Source organism: Rana temporaria, chromosome 9 (genome assembly GCF_905171775.1).
Source record: "Rana temporaria chromosome 9, aRanTem1.1, whole genome shotgun sequence".
Lineage (NCBI taxonomy): Eukaryota > Metazoa > Chordata > Amphibia > Anura > Ranidae > Rana > Rana temporaria.
In genome coordinates, this window is record NC_053497.1 from 22,381,189 (window position 1) to 22,391,387 (window position 10,199).

A 10,199-nucleotide genomic window follows, 5' to 3' on the forward strand; every position below is an offset into this window, starting at 1 on the left:
AAAGGTGTTTTTGTTTTTTTTTCACTTTAAAATGCACTTTGCTTGAGCTGTCTAATTGTTTTCATTTGATTCTTCCACATGTGAGAATACCGTTAGCAACCATTATTCAATTCATTTAGATCACTGTAAAGAATATATATATATATAAGTTTTATATACAGTGAGGGAAAAAAATTGTTTGATTTTGTACGATTGCCCACTGACAAAGAAATGATTAGTCTATGGCCCAGATTCTTAAAGGACTTACGACGGCGCAGCGCCATGTACGCCGTCGTAAGTCCTAATCCGACCCGTCGTATCTATGCGTCTGATTCTTAGAATCAGTTACGCATAGATATCCATTAGATCCGACAGGCGTAAGTCTCTTACGCCGTCCGATCTTAACTGCATTTTTTTTGACCGCTAGGTGGCGGTTCCGTCGAATTCTACGTCGAGTATGCAAATTAGCTAGATACACGAATTCCCGAACGTAAAGTTACGACGTTTACGTTAGGCTTTTCCCGGCGTATAGTTGCCCCTGCTATATGAGGCGCAGCCAATGTTAAGTATGGCCGTCGTTCCCGCGTCGAAATTTGAAAAAGTTACGTCGTTTTCGTAAGTCGTCCGTGAATGGGGCTGGACGTCATTTACGTTCACGTCGAAACCAATGACGTCCTTGCGGCGTACTTTGGAGCAATGCACACTGGGAAATTCCACGGACGGCGCATGCGCCGTGCCGCAAAAACGTCAATCACGTCGGGTCACAGTAGTGTAACATAAAACACGCCCCCCCTTCCACATTTGAATTAGGCGGGCTTACGCCGGCCGATTTACGCTACGCCGCCGCAACTTACGGAGCAAGTGCTTTGAGAATACAGCACTTGCCCGTGTAAGTTGCGTTTTTTATTTTTTGCGCTATAAACAAAAAAAAAAAGCGACAATTTTGAAAAAAAACACTATTTTTTACTTCTTGCTATAATAAATATCCCAATTTTGAAAAACTACATATTTTTTTCTCAGTTTAGGCCGATATGTATTCTTCTACATATTTTTGGTAAAAAAAAATTGCAATAAGCGTATATTGATTGGTTTGCGCAAAAGTTATAGCGCTTTCAAAATTAGGGGATAGAATTGTGACTTTTTTTTTTTTTTTACTAGTAATGGCGGTTATCTGTTTTTGTCAGGACTACGACATTACAGCGGACACATCGGACACTTTTTACAGGCTTTTGGGACCATTCACATTTATACAGGGAACAGTGCTATAAATATGCACTTATTACTGTATAAATGTGACTGGCAGGGAAGGGGTTAACCACTAGGGAGGCTAGCAAGGAGTTAATGTGTTCCCTGGGAGTGATTCTTACTGTGGGGGGAGGGGACTGACTGGGGGAGGTGACCGATAGTTGTCCCTATGTACAAGGGACACACCATCGGTCTCCTCTCTCTGACAGGACGTGGATCTCTGTGTTTACACACAGAGATCCACGTCCCTCCCGGCAGGGGTTTCGGGTCATTGTCATGCTAGAATACCCATCCATGACCCATTTTATATTTCAATGTTTTTTATTGAAAGAAAGAATATTACAACCATACAGAAGCATCGCCACAATTTCTGAAAGCGTCAATGAACACCTGAGAGGTCTCAATCATAGTACATAACAACTTATATCGTTTGGCATCATCGTCCTGACAACTAAAACGAGTACATAACAAAATACTCCAGGGTAAAACACAAAGTGTAGTCCCCCCCCAATTATTCAATGACCCAACCTTAGTAGGCCCAAGACCTATCCGTCAAGAGACCCCAAATACATCCCACCACCAATATTGCTATCCAAACGGGAGGACCCGCGTTGAAAATCTTCCGTAGGAAAGGTGGAGGCGTAACGAAATGGGCAGAAACGTATATAGAAAAGGAAGAAAAGAAAGAGAAGAAAAGAGAGAGGATAGATAAGAGAGCGACCGGCCAGCCCCTAGATATCCGCCACCATGACCCATTTTAAATGCCCTGGCTGAGGGAAGGAACTTCTCATCCAAGATTTGATGGTACATGGCCCCATCCACTGTCCCTTTGTTGCGGTGAAGTTGTCCTGTCCCCTTAGCAGAAAAAAAACTTCAAAGCATAATGTTTCCACCTTTGACAGTGGGGATGGTGTTCTTGGGGTCATAGGCAACATTCCTCCTCCTCCAAAAATGGCGAGTTGAGTAGGTGCCAAAGAGCTTGATTTTGCTCTCATCTGACCACAACACTTTCACCCAGTTCTCCTCTGAATCATTCAGATGTTCATTAGCAAACTTCAGACAGGCATGTACATGTGCAGGGGGACTTAGCTGACGCTGCAGGATTTCAGTCCTTCACGGCGTAGTGTGTTATCAATTGTTTTCTTGGTGACTCTGGTCCCAGCTGCCTTGAGATCATTGACAAGATTCCCCCGTGTAGTTCTGGGCTGATTCCTCACCATTCTCCTGATCATTGCAACTCCACGAGGTGAGATCTTGCATGGAGTCCCAGACCGAGGGAGACTGACAGTTATTTTGTGTTTCTTCTATTTGAATATAATCACACCAACTGTTGTCATCCCCCTCACCAAGTTGCTTGGCGATGGTCTTGCAGCCCATTCCAGCTGTCCAAGGATGTCGGGGACAAGATTGTAGACCTACACAAGGCTGGAATGAGTTACAAGACCATCGCCAAGGAGCTTGGTCTGGGGCTCCATGCAAGATCTCAGGTTTGATATAATTTAAAATACTTAGTGTGGACCAAGCTGGTCCAAACAAACCATTTCCTTCATTAATACATGTGCCTGTTGGGAATGCTGTATAAACTCTATGTAGCATCAAAATAAATAAGACTTCCCGTCCTGCTCCTGGAATAAAATTGAGTCAGGTTGAGAGCTGCTCGGCCATTCACAGGAAGTCTTGTATTTTTTTGAATGGATACAAGGCTTCCTCTTAAAGCGGGGGTTCACCCGTACATAACACTTTTTACCCTTAGCTTCATGCTCATTTTGTCTAGGGGAATTGGCTAGTTGTTTTAAAATATGAGCTGTACTTACCGTTTACGAGATGCATCTTCTCCGCCGCTTCCGGGTATGGGCTGCGGGACTGGGCGTTCCTATTTTGATTGACAGTCTTCCGACGGTCGCATCCATCGCGTCACGATTTTCCGAAAGAAGCCGAACGTCGGTGCGCAGGCGCAGTATAGAGCCGCACCAACGTTCGGCTTCTTTCGGCTACTCGTGATGCGATGGATGCGACCGTCGGAAGCCTCTCGGAAGACTGTCAATCAAGAAGGAACGCCCGCTCCCGAAGACCCATACCCGGAAGCCGACGGAGAAGATGCATCTCGTAAACGGTAAGTACAGCTCATATTTTAAAACAACTAGCCGATTCCCCTAGACAAAATGAGCATCCATCTAAGGGGATTGTTTGAAAAAATTGTTTTATGGGTGAACTCCCGCTTTAAGAGTAAGGAGGCGGGCTGACAGCTTGCTAAAATCTCCACCTCAGCTAATCAGAGGAAGTATTCATTCATAAAGCACAAAGCTCCCTGTGGATGGATGACTTGATTGTGTTCCAGGAATGGGACTGAAAGTCCCTGTTCTGCTGTCGATGTATACAGCGATGTATACTGTAAGTAGCTGATACTAAATCCACTTTATATGTTGTTCCCAATAGCTGTATGTATTAGTGAAGGAACTAGCATATTTTTCGCTCCATAAGACACACCTGACCATAAAACGGACCTAAGAAAACCAGAAAAAAAATTATTCTGAACCATATGGTGTACTAAAATATTTACCAGTGCATGAAATGCAGCCTGACCTGTGGCTGGCGACCGGCGAGGATGTCCTCGCATCCGCATGTCACTCAGACAAAAGAAAGAGCAGCCCGAGCGGCCGCTGTGGCCGTACCCCATTCGACCGCTGGGAATGCTCTGTCTTCTGTGAGGGACAGGCCCAGGCAGGAGATCATCCGGCACTTGCAGGAGATGGCCGCCCAGTATTGTGACATGGTGGCAACGGGGGGGCTTGGTCCTGATCGGTATTCGCTCCTGAAGACGCAGAGACATTTCCCCCCATTTTTTTTTATGATTTAAAGCGGAGTTCCACCCAAAAGTGTAACTTCCATTTATCTGATTCCTCCCCTTCTCCGATGCCACATGTCAGGGTACCAATTCCGCCAGACACAGAATCCCGCACATGCGCGGTAGAACAGCGCTACCGTGCATGCCTGTGCGCAAATTTTTGCGCGCGCATACGCGGCCCGGCAGCGCACGCACGCGGACCCTTCGGAACCAATCAGAGGCCTGACCGGCCTATATAAACTAGCTTCTGCCCTTTGACAGGTTGCTGGTTTGTCATCGGCTCCTGTCTGTTTTCTTCTGCTGCATTTACCCTGTTTGACCCGGATTTCCTAACGACTCTACTCTCACCCCTGAAACCTGACCTCGGGCTTACGTCCCTGGATTGCTGCTGTCTCCTGCCCTTGACCTTTGGCCTGTATCTCTGGACTCTCTGCCTTCTCCAATCCTTGACCTACGGCTTGCTCCTTGGATCCGTCTCCAGTTCTTGTTCCCGTCTATGTGCTCTGAGTTCCCGGACTGTTGTTACCTGATCCTCAGTTGTCACCAGTGAACCACCTCTGCTCAGCCATTAACCAGTGCACCAAGTCTACTACTCCACTTCCGGTACCTCCTTGCTCTCTCCCCTCTCTGTTCCAACTCCAGGGGGCGAATTGCGCCGGGTCACAAAAGTGAGCCGCCCTCAGCATCTCGGCCTCGGTAAGTACGGTTCCTGATACACATTTGACACCTTTCGGGGCTAGGGGGGCGGGTACCTGTTTTTTACAGGTAACCTGTCCCCACTTCCAGGAGATTGGACCGCGGGCGACTTACGTCAGCAGCTCGGCCCTCCTCCTCCCTCCCCTTCTGCCTGGCCAGTGAAAGAGCGCAACGCGTTTCAGGCATGCACGGTAGGGACCCGGCCATGAAGGCGAAAGGCTACACTGCCGGGTTCCCTTAACTACAATGGCGGCAGCAGCACCCGACTAGCCGATGTAAACATTGGCTGCAGTGCCGACATCGCTGGATTCCAGGACAGGTAAGTGTCTTAATGTTAAGTCAGTAGCTACAGTATGTGTAGCTGCTGACTTTTAATTTTTAAAGGAGCAAAGAAAAAATTTACAAAATACATACAACTCTTTTTATATTGGTCTCGCAAAAGTTGAAGCTGCTCCTAAGACCTCTGCAATTCTCAACTCTAGTTCTTGGGTGCTCACTCCTCTGGGGACCAATTACACTTACAGTGCATACATTTTAGCAAAGTTCTGGAGCTGAACACTTTTTCCAAGAGGTTAGTATATCTTTAAACAACGAAGGCAGGCCATAGATATTCCGAATTTTCTTTTCTGCAACCACCCAGGAAAGAAATTTGCACAATCTCTTCATCAACACACAGTGCTGACAGGGGAATCCCTCCTGCTATTGTCTTCTCCCGGCAGGGGACCAGGCGGGGGAAGCCGTCCATGCCAGAAAGACACAGTGATTATTGCTAGCAGCCGCTAGCAATAATCACAAGTAAAATTTGGCAGGCCCACGCACGGTTTGAATCTCGGTCAGTTCAGCAGTAACCGGTTGAAAGTCGAACCGTCTATGGCTGGCCTAAGGCAAGCTATACATGATGTGATTTTCTTTCCTGCAACCCGTGGTTGTAGAAAATCTCGATTCCCTCGTACTCCCGCAAATACCCCCGATGCCTAAATAGAATACTTGCACCCCCTCCCCCCGCCACCACCGTCGTATATCGCAAAGCCGCTGCCGCGTTAATCACCGCGCAGGGAACATTAGAGTCAGCTTTCGTTTGAATAGCTGTTTTCCCCACCGCGCATAGACACTCCCCCTTGCTCGGGATTGGACGGATCTGTCCAATCGCGAGCAAGGGGGAGTGTCTCTATACATAGCGCGGCAGGGAAAACAGCTTATTCAAACGAAAGCTGACTGTAATGTTCCCCGCGCGGTGATTAACGCGGCGGCATCATTTAGGTACGGGGGACATGGCTGCATGTGGGGGGACATGGCTGGATATGTGGGAGACATGGCTGCAATATGTTTGGGGACATGGCTGCGTATATGTTTGGGGACATGGCTGCGTATATGTTTGGGGACATGGCTGCAATATGTTTGGGGACATGGCTGCAATATGTTTGGGGACATGGCTGCGTATATGGGGGACATGGCTGCAATATGTTTGGGGACATGGCTGCAATATGTTTGGGGACATGGCTGCAATATGTTTGGGGACATGGCTGCATATGTGGGGGACATGGCTGCAATATGTTTGGGGACATGGCTGCAATATGTTTGGGGACATGGCTGCAATATGTTTGGGGACATGGCTGCAATATGTTTGGGGACATGGCTGGATATGTTTGGGGACATGGCTGGATATGTATGGGGACATGGCTGGATATGTATGGGGACATGGCTGGATATGTGTGGGGGGCCATGGCTGCATATGTGGGGGGACATGGCTGCATTTGGGGACACATTTAAAAAAAAGTATCGGTATTCGGTATCGGCGAGTACATTAAAAAAAAGTATCGGTACTTGTACTCAGTCCTAAAAAAGTGGTATCGGGACAACCCTACCTAGCCAAGAAGCTGGTTGTACCAAAGTCGATCTATGGATAGACTTTGGTACAGTCAGCCTGCCCATAGATGTTCGAATCTCTGCCAGTCCCTGTTGAGCCGGCCGAGATTCTAACCATCTATGGCTGGCGTGTGTCCTTTCACACAGGCGTCATCGGGTCACTCACTTTTTTTTTTGGCTAAGAAAAAAAATGAAATGCGGATTCAGGTTACATCAGTTTGCACATTCATATTCCATTCAGTTTACATCCATTTTTTTTTTACTTCTCCAATCAGAGGTGACAAAAGTATTAACAAAAAAAATGTTCTTGCCTAAAAATGGACATAAAGGGTTGGCATTCTTTTACATCCGTTTAGATCTGTCTGCACAGAAAAGGACACAGCCTTGTTCTGTTTAGAAAGAACGGACCTGAACACACAGCTGTAGGAAGATGTAAACTGATGATCATCCATTTACATCTGCCCACCCATAGACATACATTGTGGTTCAGTCTGGATCTGTCTGAAAACTGGCAGATGGATCTAGACTGAACACTCATGTGAAAGGACCCTTAATGATAATCAACATGGAGAGCATGTGTATATATAACGGAAAAGGCAGAAGGTTTTTTTATCTTAATGCATTAGGATAAAAAGCCTTCTGTGTGTAGCAGCCCCCCCTCGGGCCCCTCTAATACTTACCTGAGCCCCCTCGCTATCCAGCGATGTCCATGAGTGTCTCAGCTTTCCCCGCTGATTGGCTGAGACACAGTAGCAGCACCATTGGCTCCTGCTGCTGTCGATCAAAGTCAGTTAGCCAATCGGGAGAGAGAGGGGGTAGGGGCGGAACCGCAACTCCATGTCCGAATGGACACATGTAGCAGTATCTCGGCTCAGGTGCCCCATAGCAAGCTGTTTGCTGTGGGGGCACTCAACAGGAGGGAGGGGCTAAGAGAGCCGAAGAGACATCCGAGAAGAGGAGGAATGGGGCTGCTCTGTACAAAATAAACTGCAATAGAGCAGGTAAGTAGAACATGTTTGTTATTTTTATCGAAAAATAAATAAAAAACGAGACTTTACAATCACTTTAAAGAAATGTTTCTTTCTTGGCACTAATCAATGGCAGCTTACATATGGTAGAATGCTGCCATGTTGTGCCAGGTAAACGCAAAACTGTTAAAAATACTTACTGTAAATCTTCCTTTTCTAGCACCAATTCATGGCTTCATCCTACCACATGTATGCTGCCATGTTGGTGCCAGGAAATATAGCTTTTCCTCCTCCCTTTTCTCCTCTTGCAACATGTTAGATGAAGGATCCTGAGTAGAGTTTCTGGGCCAGATTCATAGATATTTGCGGTGGCGTAACGTAACGTCTTTAAGTTACACCGCCGCAAGTTATCAGCGCAAGTTCCTGATTCACCAAGCACTTGCGTGTAAACTTACGGCGGTGTAACGTAAAGCCATCCGGCGCAAGCCCGCCTAATTAAAATGGGGCGTGTGCCATTTAAATTAGGCGCGCTCCCGCGCCGAACGTTCTGCGCATGCTCCGTTCGGAATTTTCCCGCCGTGCTTTGCGCGCCAACGTGTTTTTTGAACGGCGACGTGCGTAACGTAATTTCGTATTCTCGGACGTCTTACGCAAAAAAAAAACATTTAAATTTCGACGCGGGAACGACGGCCATACTTTAACATGGAGGAGTAATTTTACCCCATGTAAATAGCACTCTTAACTTTACGACGCGAAAAACCGACGTAAGAGAATGCGACGAACGCACGTACCTTCGTGGATCGCCGTAATCAGCTAATTTGCATACCGACGCTGGAAAACTACGCAAACTCCACCCAGCGGCCGCCGGAGAATTACACCTAAGATCCGAAGGCGTACGAAGCCGTACGCCTGTCGGATCTTAGCCAAAAGCCGTCGTATCTTTTTTTGTGAATGACAAATAAAGATACGACGCGGCAAATTTGAAAGTACGCCGGAGTATCAGCAGATACTCCTTGATACTTTTTCTGTGAATCTGGCCCTCTGTTCTTGTGCTGAACAATAAAGTTGATTTTACCCTTTGGAAGTGGTGTGCAGCTCCAGGCCGGTTACCAAATAATTCATATTATTCGTTGCCCCACAAGGAGCTTACAGCGGCTTTACCACATTTACACACCTACTACAGACAATTTTGGGTGGATGCTGAGTAACCTAAACGCTGGATAATCCAACAGAGACCCCAACAAATATAAAGCATATTAAAGTGGAGGTTCACCGTTAGAGAGCACATTTTCCCCTTAGATTAATGCTCGTTTTGTCTAGGGGAATCGGCTATTGGTTTTAAAATATGATCCGTACTTACCCGTTTACGAGATGCATCCTCTCCGTCGCTTCCGGGTATGGGCTGCGGGAATGGGCGTTCCTTCTTGATTGACAGTCTTCCGAGAGGCTTCCGACGGTCGCATCCTTCGCGTCACGATTTTCCGAAAGAAGCCGAACGTCGGTGCGCAGGCGCAGTATAGAGCCGCACCGACGTTCGGCTTCTTTCGGCTACGAGAGATGCGACCGTCGGAAGCCTCTAGGAAGACTGTCAATCAAGAAGGAACGCCCGCTCCCGAAGACCCATACCCGGAAGCGACGGAGAAGATGCATCTCGAAAACGGGTAAGTACGGCTCATATTTTAGAACAAATAGCCGATTCCCCTAGACCAGTGTTTCTCAATTCCAGTCCTCAGGCCCCCCCAACAGGTCAGGTTTTCAGGATTTCCCTCAGATGAAAAGGCTGTGGTGATTACTAAGGCAGTGAAACTGATCAAATCACCTGTGCAAAATAATGGAAATCCTGAAAACCTGACCTGTTGGGGGGGCCTGAGGACTGGAATTGAGAAACACTGCCCTAGACCAAACGAGCATGAAGCTAAGGGGAAAAGGGCAACAATTAAATAAATGGGTGAACTCCCGCTTTAACTCCATGAATGTTTCTGGTGGAAACAAAAATGTAAGTGATAAAAAGCCACAGTCTTAATTATTATTTTTTTTGTGTTGCCCAAAATAGTTGTTTTTCTTTGCAACACTTAATTACATTAAAGTGTCGGTTTCCATGGAAACACAGCAAGTACAGGTAATGCTAGGTGTGAGGAATCTCATTCAGCGTCTTAGAACAAAGTGACACCAAATGTTTCCACAAACTCATTTATTCGTAGTAACCATATGAACAATGGATGGGTCTTGGCTAGCACCAGTGAACTGAGCTTAGCCAGAATGGGAGGCGAGCTGTTACATTACTTTTCCAAAATATCAGAAAACTTAAAAAAAAAAAAGGTGCATATCTTGTTTTCTCATCTCAACCCAACATACAATCTTCTCCAGAGCTACATGAGCCTATTTAAAGCGGGGGTTCACCCAAAAAATTTAACATTAGATTCAGCCGAGTTGTCGGAATGACAATCGGCTGTTTTTTTTTATTATTTTATCCCCGTACAAACCGTATTTTCACCGCCGCTTCCGGGTATGTCTTCTGCGGGACTGGGCGTTCCTAATTGATTGACAGGCTTCCGACCGTCGCATACTGCGCGTCACGAGTTGCCGAAAGAAGCCTAACG